Source organism: Bidens hawaiensis, unplaced genomic scaffold, assembly GCF_021521415.1.
Source record: "Bidens hawaiensis isolate Kalapana, Puna unplaced genomic scaffold, B.hawaiensis_p1.1 tig00034312_1, whole genome shotgun sequence".
In the NCBI taxonomy this organism is placed as follows: Eukaryota; Viridiplantae; Streptophyta; class Magnoliopsida; order Asterales; family Asteraceae; genus Bidens; species Bidens hawaiensis.
In genome coordinates, this window is record NW_027495941.1 from 35,421 (window position 1) to 46,757 (window position 11,337).

The 11,337-nt window shown below is 36.8% G+C and overlaps 1 long non-coding RNA gene across 1 annotated transcript; it reads right to left on the reverse strand.

Moving 5' to 3' along the window:
• Nucleotides 1–10,683: 10,683 nt before the first annotated feature.
• LOC143586103 (uncharacterized) lies at nt 10,684–10,950 on the reverse strand. The gene is made up of 2 exons (XR_013144653.1): nt 10,898–10,950; nt 10,684–10,789 (listed from the first exon to the last, which is right to left on the reverse strand). It is a non-coding gene; the product is annotated as an uncharacterized LOC143586103 (long non-coding RNA).
• Nucleotides 10,951–11,337: the final 387 nt, after the last annotated feature.

Consider the following 11,337-nt stretch of genomic DNA (forward strand, 5'->3'; position numbering starts at 1 on the left):
TAATGTCTTAGTTCGCTAACATCCCTAGCGAACTAGACTTAACCTTAACGAACTAGTCTTAGTTCGCTAACATCCCTAGCGAACTAGACTTAACCTTAACGAACTAGTCAATAATAAACATTAAATATTACATTAATTAATAAATAAAACATTAACGATAAATACAAAGACTCTAGACGCAAAACCATGCACTAACAATTAAAATTAAATGTCCTAAACATGGGATAAGCCCTGTTTTTCTAACGACATGAAAATATTAGGGTTAAGCCCGAAATTCCTAACACATTGTGCGCAATGCACTTGTTTACACATGAAAACAGAAAATTAAGGTTCCTAAAGTTCCCCGAAAGGTTCTCCTCCTCCGAATGGCTCTGGTGGTGGAAAGTACGTGAAACTGAGAACTTAAAATTGGAGTTGTTCATTAATTTATCGAAGTTCCATTTTCATGTTTTCCACTGATTCGGTGAGTTGAACTAGACGCATCTCGGCAAGGAGATTCATTTCGGTGAGTTCCTTGACGAGTTCTTGAAGTTTCAAGAGAAGCTCGATTTTGGAAACATGGCGGGCATCGTTTCTCGGTTGTCGAGGAACAGGAATTGCTTCGCTCATTTCAGTAGGCATGTTGAATTTTCAGAGATGAGTGAATTGGTTTTGGTAGGTGCAAGGAATGCGTTGGCAAGAGATGCCTTTTATAGCCAACTAGTTACCTAAGCACGGCCCCATGCTTTTGGAAGCACGGCCCGTGTTTTTACTCTGACAATTCTGTCACAAACCAGTCTGACTGAGATTTTTGCAGCGAAGATTCCGGTCCGCAAATTTTGGCACGGCACCGTGCTTTCTTAAGCACGCCCCCGTGTTTTGGGGTTTTTTTTTGGTAGAACAAATATTTACAAGGCCTAGTTTGTGGATGTCTTGGCCAGACCTTATTTCCTTATATTTCTATTTAGGGAGTTGGAGGATTATTACCTTAGAGACTTCTTCAAATGGTCCGTTGAGATATGGTTTTAATCGATGTCCATTAACTTTAAACTTGTGGCCGTTAGAATTTGAAATCTCGATTGTCCCATAGTCAAAAAATGATTCAGCTGTGTAAGGACCTGTCCAGCGAGATTTCAGTTTTCCTGGGAAAAGACATAAACGTGTGTTGTATAACAGTTTACGGTCGCCAACTTGGAATTTCTTGTTTCCTTTTAAATGGGCGTTGTGTAAACGTTTAGTTTCTTCTTTGTAAGACCAGGAATTTTCATATGCCAATGTTCTTAGTTCTTCGAGTTCGTGAAGTTGATCTTTCTGGTTTATACCTTCGGACATTAGATCAAAGTTCACTGCTCTGAGAGCCCAGTAGGCTTTGTGTTATAATTCCACAAATAGATGACATGCTTTCCCATAAACAAGTTTGAAGGGTGTTGTTCCTATGGGGGTTTTGTAGGCTGTCCTAAAGGCCCACAATCCTTTTAATTCCTCGATTCAAGACTTCTACTTGCCCACTGGTCTGAGGGTGATATGGTGTTGCCAGTCGGTGGTGAACTCCATATCGTGCTAAGACTTTATCCATTAGAGCGTTACAAAAGTGAGTACCTCTGTCGCTAATTAGGGCTTTTGGAGTACCGAATCATGAAAATAATTTTTTTCAGAAATCGTACAACTACTCGAGCATCGTTAGTGGGAAGAGCTTGTGCTTCTACCCATTTATATACGTAGTCGACTGCTACGAGGATGTACTTGTTCCCAAAGGAGTTAGGAAATGTACCCATGAAATCTATTCCCCATACATCAAAGACTTCACAAATTTGAATGCCTTTCTGAGCCATCTCATTTTTGGCTGAGATGTTTCCAGCTCTTTGACAAGCATCGCATGCTTGGATCAAAGTATGTGTGTCTTTGTATATGGTGGGCTAGAAAAATCCTGCATCAAACACTTTTCTGGCCATAGTGGCGTTACCATGGTGTCAACCAGTAGGTCCTTCATGGCAGTGTTTGAGAATATATGAATCTTCCTTTCCTGATACACACCTATGAACAACCTGATCAGCACCTATCCTAAACAAGTACGGATCTTCCCAGAAGTAGAACTTAAGGTCGGAAAAGAATTTCTTTCGTTGTTGATGAGTAAGCCCTTTTCTTAGAATTCTACAAGCTAGATAGTTTGCGAAGTCGGTAAACCAAGGACTTTCGTCTTTCTCCTATATGACTTTCTGGATATGCATGAGAACTTCATGTGGAAAATTGTCATTGATAATTTCCTTGTGATGCTCTTCTGAAGCTGGGCATTCTAAGCGTGAGAGGTGGTATGCGACTACATTCTCTGCTCCTTTCTTGTCTTTAACTTCAATGTAAAATTCTTGGAGTAGTAGGATCCATCAGATAAGTCTAGGTTTGGCATCTTGCTTGTTGAAGAGGTAACGTATTGCGGCATGGTCGGTGTAAACTATGGTTTTGGAAAGAACTAGGTAAGATCTAAAGTTTTCAAAGGCAAAAACTACTGCTAGTAACTCTTTTTCTGTTGTGGTGTAATTTTCTTGTGCATCGTTAAGAGTTTTACTGGCATAGTAAATTGAGTGAAAGTGTTTTTCTTTATGTTGTCCGAGTACGGCTCCAACTGCAAAGTTACTTGCATCGCACATGATCTCGAATGGAAGGGTCCAATCGAGTGTAGTCATGATTGGTGTGTTGACAAGTTTGTCTTTCAATATGTTGAATGATTCAACACATTCTTCAGCGAAGACGAAGGGTGCGTCTTTCTCCAGAAGTTTGGTCATAGGCCTAGAAATTTTGGAGAAGTCTTTTATGAAACGTCAGTAAAATCCTGCGTGACCTAGAAAACTTCTAATAGCTTTTACTGTAGTTGGGTGCGGAAGTTTAGAGATAGTTTCTATTTTTGCTTTATCGACCTCTAATCCCTTTTGAGAAATCTTGTGCCCGAGAACGATGCCTTCTTTAACCATAAAGTGACATTTCTCCCAGTTGAGCACTAGATTTACTTCCTCACACATGGCTAAAATTTTGTCTAGGTTTTTTAAACAGTGATCGAAAGAGTCTCCAAAGACTGAAAAGTCGTCCATAAATACTTCCATAGAGTGTTCGATAATTTCGTGAAAGATGGCCACCATGCATCGCTGGAAGGTGGCTGGAGCGTTACATAGTCCAAATGGCATTCTTCGGTATACGAAGGTTCCGTACGGACATGTAAAAGTGGTTTTCTCCTGATCTTCAGGAGCAATGGGAATTTGGAAATATCCGGAAAATCCGTCAAGAAAACAGTAGAACATTTTTCCAGATAATCATTCAAGCATTTGATCGATGAAAGGAAGTGGAAAATGATCTTTTCTTGTGGCGTCGTTAAGTTTCCAGTAGTCAATGCAAACTCGCCAGCCTGTGATGGTTCTCATTGGTATTAGCTCATCCTTTTCGTTCATTACGACCGTCATTCCTCCCTTCTTGGGTACTACTTGAACGGGACTAACCCAAGGTGAATCTGAGATTGGGTAGATTAATCCGGCATCAAGTAGCTTGATTAGTAATTTTCTTCACCACATCTTGTATGTTGGGATTGAGACGTCTTTGATGTTGGACCACGGGTTTGTATTCTTCTTCCATGAGAATTTTGTGAGTAAAAAACGAAGGACTGATGCCCTTGATATCCATGATCTTCCATGCGATGGCCTTCTTATGGTTTTTAAGAACCTAAAGAAGTTCGTCTTTCTCTTCTTTAGAAAGGTGAGATGAAATAATTACTGGAAGTTGAGAGTCTTTTTCTAGAAAGGCGTATTCGAGATGGCTTGGAAGTAATTTTAACTCTAAGGCTGGTGGTTCTTCGATTGATGGTTTTGATTTTTCATCACATTCGGTGATTTCACATACTACTTCTGATGCTTCATGACAGTCATCATTGAGATTTTCGTTTTCTAAAATGGGTATAGCGATGCTTTTGTCTAAGACTTGAGTTTCTAATGGGTTAGTGATGGAGGAATCTCGCATATAGAAACTCACAATATAATCTATGAAGTCGACGCAATATAACGTGTCGTCGTGATGTTTCGGATATTGCATAGATTTTCCTATGTCAAAAGTGATTGCCTCATCATTGACCCTGAGAGTGAGTTTGCCGGTGCAAACGTCAATAACATCCTTTGCAGTGGCTAAGAAGGTTCTTCTTAAAATCAGAGGTACACTTTTGTCTTCCTCCATGTCTAGAATTACAAAATCTACTAGGAAAAAAAAATTGTCCATCTTGACAAGCATCTTTTCAACAATGCCCTGAGGATATTTAACAGATCGGTCAGCTAACTGAATGCTCATGTGGATGGTCTTTGGTTCTCCTATCCCTATTTTTGCAAAAACCGCATAAGGCATTAAATTAATACTAGCTACTAAGTCAGCCAGGGCATTGCTAACAGACAAATTTCCTATAAGACAAGAGATAGTAAAGCCCCCTGGATCGGTAATTTTTATTGGCACCTTGCTTTGAAGGACTGCTGAACATTCTTCACTCATAGTGACATGCGAGAGCTCCTCCAGCTTCCTTTTATTTGTCAGCACTTCCTTGAGAAACTTGGCATATTTTGGCATTTGAGCGATGGCTTCAATAAAAGGGATGTTGATATGGAGTTGTTTGAAGAGTTCTAAAAACTTCCCATACTGAGCTTCCAATCGTTCATGCTTCAGCCGTCCAGGGTATGGAATAGGTAGAATCTAAGTTCGGACTGGCTCCTTGGGTTGTATGATGCCCGTTGGGATCAGTCTTTCCTGTGTTTCATCAGGGGATTCCTTTTCCGTAACTGGTTTTGGTGAGGCAACAGTGGTCGTACAGCTTCTGAGTGTAACAGCGTTGGCTGTCGCATTCGAGTTGGTGATCGTGTTGCTTAGAAGAGTGTCGGGTGGTCTTTTGGATAATTGTCGGGCAATTTGTCCGATTTGAGTTTCTAGATTCTGTAATTATGCTTGTTGACTTTTTAGGTCGGCTTCATGTTTTAATAATACTCCGCTGATATCAACGGCTCTTGAATCGGCCTTCTGTTCTGCTTCCTTTGTTTTGGTCATGATTTGTATCAACATTTCTTCGATCTTTGAGTAGCTTAGGTTTTGATGGCTACTGGAACTTTGATCTTGAAATTGGGGTTTGGTTGGAAGGGTTGATTCATTGGTCTTTTCTCAAATCCGGGTAGGGGTTGAGTATTACCTCCGTCTTTCCAGCTGAAATTCGGATGGTTTCTCCATCCTGGATTGTAGTTATTTCTGAAAGCGTTGTTCTATAGAGCTGAAATCGACTTCTTCTATGGCCATGATGACTTGTTTACAGTCACTAGTCTTATGAATTCCTCCACAAGTGTCACAGGCAAGTCTGGTTTTTGATAGCTCGGTTTGAAGTTGTTCGAATTTTTTAAAAAGGGCTTCAAGCTGTGCTGTGACAAGAGTGTTGGAATCAACGTGGTGTATTCCTTTATGGGTAGGTGTAGATCTTGGTGGGTTGTAAGCGATACTCTTCTTTGCAGCTTTCTCCAGGACATCAAATGCTTCATTAGGTGATTTGGATCCCTGGTCTACACCGGCGATTTGGTCGATGGCCTGTTTGTTTTGACTGAATTGGGCGTCAAAGAAAGTTTGTACTTGTAATCATACACTCAGTCCATGATGTGGGCATCTTCTCAGAAGACTTTGTATCTCTCCCATGTTGCGTGTAACGATTCATCATCATTGGTCCAAAATCCGAAAATGTTGGCTCGGTATTTGGAAGTTTTATCAGGCGGAAATATTTGAGGAGAAACTGTTCAACCATCTGGTCCCAAGTGGTGATGGAACCAGAGGAAAGAGATTTTATCCATTCCAGGGCTTGACCCCTTAGAGAGAAAGGAAAGAGTATGAGATTCTATCCATTCCAGGGCTTGAACCCTTAAAGGTTCCGCAGATTCGTAGGAATCGAGATATATGAGAAAGAGGGTCTTCGTCGAGGAGACCATGAAATTGAACTGAATTTTCCACCATATGAATGGTGCTTGATTTTATTTCGAAATTTTTGATGATTTCGGGTGGAGCCACTCCATTGCCGTAGCCTTCGAGAGTTGGCTTGGCATGCTGGCTCATGTTCGGCTCATTGTTCTGGGCCGCCATCATTTCTTCGGTTTAATTTTCTCCTGATGTGGTGGCGTCTACTGACTCGTCTTTGATTTTTTCGGTGGTTTCTGTAGTCCGTTTACGTGCTCGTCGACGAAAGAGTCGTCCGGTTTCAGAAATTGGAGAAACAAGCTCATGCTCAAAAGTATAGGACATAGATGGGACTAAATCAAAGTTAAAACTAAAGTAAAAGTTAGTTAAAGTTAAACTAAAGGTTAGTTGAAGTTAAACTATGAGTTAGGCTAAGCTATTTAAATACTAAACTAAAGTCTAATTTATTTAAGCTAAAGTAAAGGCTAGGTAAATAAAGGTTAAAATTAGGCTAGCGTAAAAGTATGTAGTTTAATAGTTAGTAAAACTAAAATAAATAGAAGTTAAAAATTTTTACAGTTATAGACAATGATTAAATTAAAACTTAGATCGTTCTTAGAAACCTACCGTGTCCCCGGCAACGGCGCCAAAAACTTGATGTTTGTTGTGCGTGTGGTGAAATATAATGGATTGGATGATTTAAATTTTGCACAAGATCGTGTTTTAAATTTATAAAAATGATTTCTACAAAGACTAGACACACAAAATAGGCAAGTGTACCTATCGTATATGTAGAATAGTATTGGTAAGAACCAAGTATCGATCCGTGGACACAAATGTTTCTAATAATGAATCGTTGTTTTACTTTAATCGGAGGTTTTAATCATTTTGGGGTTAATTATTGAACTTTTTATAAAATATAAATACTTATATATAATATAGAGGTGACCAAGACGAGAAATTCTAAACAAGTAGTTCAATTATATGAAGGTTACCATCTAAGATCAAGAATCCACTCCATTTTATCCTTGATAATTAATATGTAAACATGTGGTAAACTTTCCGTAATAATATATGATAGATAGCTCCTCATTTCTAAGAGAGCATCTATGACATAAAAGAGAGTAGCATGCGCATTTTAAAGTCGACCCTTTCCTAATGTCATGCTACTTCAAGAATGTCAATTTAAGTTGGCAAGTAGTTTCGTAAAGTAGAAAGATTAGGACTGACTTCGATTTCTCAAATACCAACTTTAACAACTTCGGGTGGTAATAGTTTATCACATAACCTCCCCTAGGTTGATTTAAGTAGGTTATAATTACACATTCCGTTAACATATAATTTCTTTAACTAGCATGTTATCCTAAGCAATTGCGTTAGCGATTCCATTTTCAGATTACCAAAACTTAGAGAAATAGATCATAACTTATATCTCATCATTTCTAAATACAATATAAGGATCCATGTTTCGATAAATTATCAAAGTATTTCTATCTTACAAAAACATGGTAAGATCATGAATGATTGCCAATAGAATTGACAATCACCAACTTTGAATTGTTGAATTAAGATGGTGAAACATTTTCATCAAAAGATAATTACAAGATAACCATGTACTTTACTAGACTAAACCACATATTTTATATAATTATCAAGTAAAACAAAGCTTCTTCATAGATTTTAGGCGGTAAATGGAGTGTAGCTCATAATGAACATAGTTATTAACATTAGAATGGATGATAATAACAAACACATGATTAAACTAGAAAAATATAACCAAATGTGGATGAATCTTCCTTCTTAAAGATGATGATGATGGTTGATGATGATGACTTCCAAGCCTTCAAACTCTTCACTAAATCTTCAATATGAGTGTTAGTGGGTGTTTTTATAAGTGAAAACCGGATAGAATTCTCTTCAAGGCACACCAAATGAGTGCAACATGAGCCACTATTTATAGGCAATCTGGAGTGAGAAGCACGGCCCTGTGCCTTGGTGGGCACACCCCCGTGCTTTATTATGACATGTGCCAAATTCGTTTTGTCTTTTTTTGTGTATGGCCACGGCCCCGTGGGCAAGTGGCACGGCCCCGTGCTTTTGTTCCCAGTTTTTGTCTTTTCTTTTAGATTTTTGTCTTTTCTGGTGTTTAGAAGCATGGGGGCGTGTTTCTTGAAGAATGGGGGCGTGTTTCTTGTCTTTCTTGTGTTTTCTTATGTTTTTCTACTTCTTCTCGCTTGTTTCGTCGTTTGTGGCTTGGTTTCACCTGAAATTATATTTTATTACGATAAGTAGCCTTCTGTGATATGTTATTTGATAGAAATTGCAGTTTTTAAAGATTATTTGATGCTAAAAAATGTATAATTTTATGTACATCATACCTATGCTGGATGAAGAGTTATTGAAGAGCTTGCTAGACCTTCCATTGGAGATGTAAGAAGATGATAGTCCGGGCATTGAGTTTCTAAAGTTCATTAAAGACTTAGCCCAAAGAAGACTTTCAAGATAATACAATGGAGCAAAAAAGAATACATTAAAGACTTAAACCTTGAAAAGAACTGATGACCAAATACCAAACAACTGATTATCCAAACATCAGTTGTTCTCCATTTTGAAGTTTTGACAAATTATTGTTCCTAATATCTGATCTTGCAAACTGCTGATAAGAAACAATTGGAGACAATGCAACTGATTTATCAAGTGAAGATCCAAACAACTGAAGTCTAACAACTGATGGATCAAAAATTAGTTGTTTAGCAAATATCAGTAGTTAGCATAGGATTCTCCTTTGTCAGTTGTTTGTAATCCAATCATCAGTAATTTGTAACCATTCTTGTTAGATGCCGTTTTCACCTTTTAGCTCATCATTAGTTTATCACTTGTATATAATGAAGAAGTGAGTCACTTTTTTATTAACACTTTTTCACGCCATAATACTCACCTAATTAGGGTACTTTTGTACTAGAAAATATTTGTGAATGATGAACTAATGTTGAGGGGGAGCAATAGATTGTAATCATTCTATTTTAGTTAATATAAAACTGTTCTTCCATATGAAACCTGTTATTTAGCTTCATTGAAATTCGCTACTTAATTTGTTTAAGTTCATATACTAATTGAATTTGAAATTAAAATATGATTTCAATTAAAGTGATGCTAATCGGTATAAATGATTAGATCAATTGTTATTGTTTCATTGATTGTGAATTGTGTAAATTAGCTTAGATTGAGATCTAGAATTCTAACAGAACTAAAGACTCAATAACTGATCAACAAATTGTTGAAGTTCCAAATAACAAACGTCTAATAACTGATGGAACAAACATCAGTTGTTTTAGCAAAGAAAAGTAGTTAGCATAGGATTCCTCTATAGATAGTTGTTTGTAATTAGTTTCATCAGTAGTTTGTAACCATTTTATTAGATGTCTCTTTCACTTTTAGCTCATCAATTGTTTAACACATGTAAATAATGAAAAGGTGAGTATCTTCTTCATTAACACTTTTCACACATCATAACATTCACCTGATAAGTATACCTTGTACCGGAATATTTGTGAGTGAATGATGAGCTAAGGTTGAGGGGGAGCAATAGATTGTAATCTTTCGATTATAATTAATTCAAAGTTGTTTTTCCATATGAAACATGTTAATTAGCTTAATGATTTTCGCTGCTTAATTGTTTTTGTTAAATACTAATTGAATTATAGTTCAAATATGAATTCAATTAAATTAATACTAATTTATACAAAGAATTAGATCAGTTGGTTACTGTTTTATTGGTTGTTATTTGTGTTCATTAGCTTAGATTGAGATAGCTAGAATCCTAACACGTTTCTTTTTTAAGAAGAAACACAAATAAGACGTTTCTTCATGAAGAAGAAACGTACCACATAAGGACTTACCATTAAAATTTTGATCTCTAACTTACCTAGATAATTATCTTCGTCTCTAGATTTATCATTAAATTTTAAGGTCAATTAATAGTGATTATTTATATACAAAGACTTATTATTATTTTTTTAACTAATAAATACTACCTAAAGGGATTAAATTTCTGATATTCTATTATACACCATCACCACCTTACCACCCCCTACCAAAAGTGGAATGGCATATAAAGATCTACTGTAAATCATCGCTATACATATCTAGTGTCTAAAAAATAAAAAAATTATAAAATAAATGTTTGTGAATGATATAGACGGCCAACCCGATATATTAGGTTAAATAAATTTTGTAGATAAATTTATTAAAAAATAATATTTAGTTAAATTATTGAAATATGAATGTAGAAAATAATGTGATGGCTCTAAACAACATAGATGAGGTGGTTTGTATGTGTGCGTGTGTGTTGGGTTGGAGGGGAGGGGGTGTTTAAATTTTTTATGTTTTTTTAATAAATGTTTTTATACATTAATAAAGTAATTACTATATAACAATTAGGAGTTTCGGTGTCGCAAAGGCACCGATTGGGCCATGTGACGGTCAACCATTGGCCACATTAATTTTTTTATGTTTTAGTGTTGGTATCGTATCGAATATCACCGAAACCGACCATTGTGTTTTAGTTTCACTGCCGTATCAAACATATCCCAAACCGACTGAATTTGTGTCAACTCACCGCCACAACGTGCGGAACCGAAAAGTCTGGCTTTTACCGATTAAATAAATGTCGTTTTATTATATATACAAGTGATAACTTTGTTGTCGCTAAGCCTTGATTGAGCCACTTGGTAGCACCATACTTATCGGTTGCATTTTGAATTTTTTTTTCAATTTCTTTTTTATTTTTTATCGTTTTAGTTCTAGTATCGTAACGAAATAATGGAAGTCGACCAGACGTCAATTTTGTGGTTTTTTGTTTGATTAGCTTCTGGTAACGTAACAAACGTGATGGAAACCGATTGATTCTGCCTAAACTCATCACCTCAACGTTTGGGATCGACAACGCTCGTGCTTTACCAATGTCCGAAATCACCGACGAACACCACCCCATTCGTGTAGCTCAAATTTTATATTATCCGTTTTTTTTTTTGCTCTGGTAACATAACGAAAACTAGCTGAATGTCAATTTTGTTTTATTTAGTTCCAGTGTCCTGATGAACGTGACGGAGACCAATTGAATTCATGTAGACTTGCTGCATTTTGTTTTAAATCTAGTACCATAACACACGTAACGAAAACCAACTGAATGCCAATGTTTTTTTATTGCGTACATCATCGTCTCAACGCTCGGGTCTTCCCAACTTCCGAGTTTTACCGACCAACACCACTCATTAGTCCACCTCAATTTTTATATTTTTTTTGTTTTATTTTTTTGGTTTTTAGTTACGATATCATAACACACGACACCGAAACCTATCGAATTCACTTTGACTTATCGCCTCAACGTCGTGGACCAACAATATTTTAGTTTTA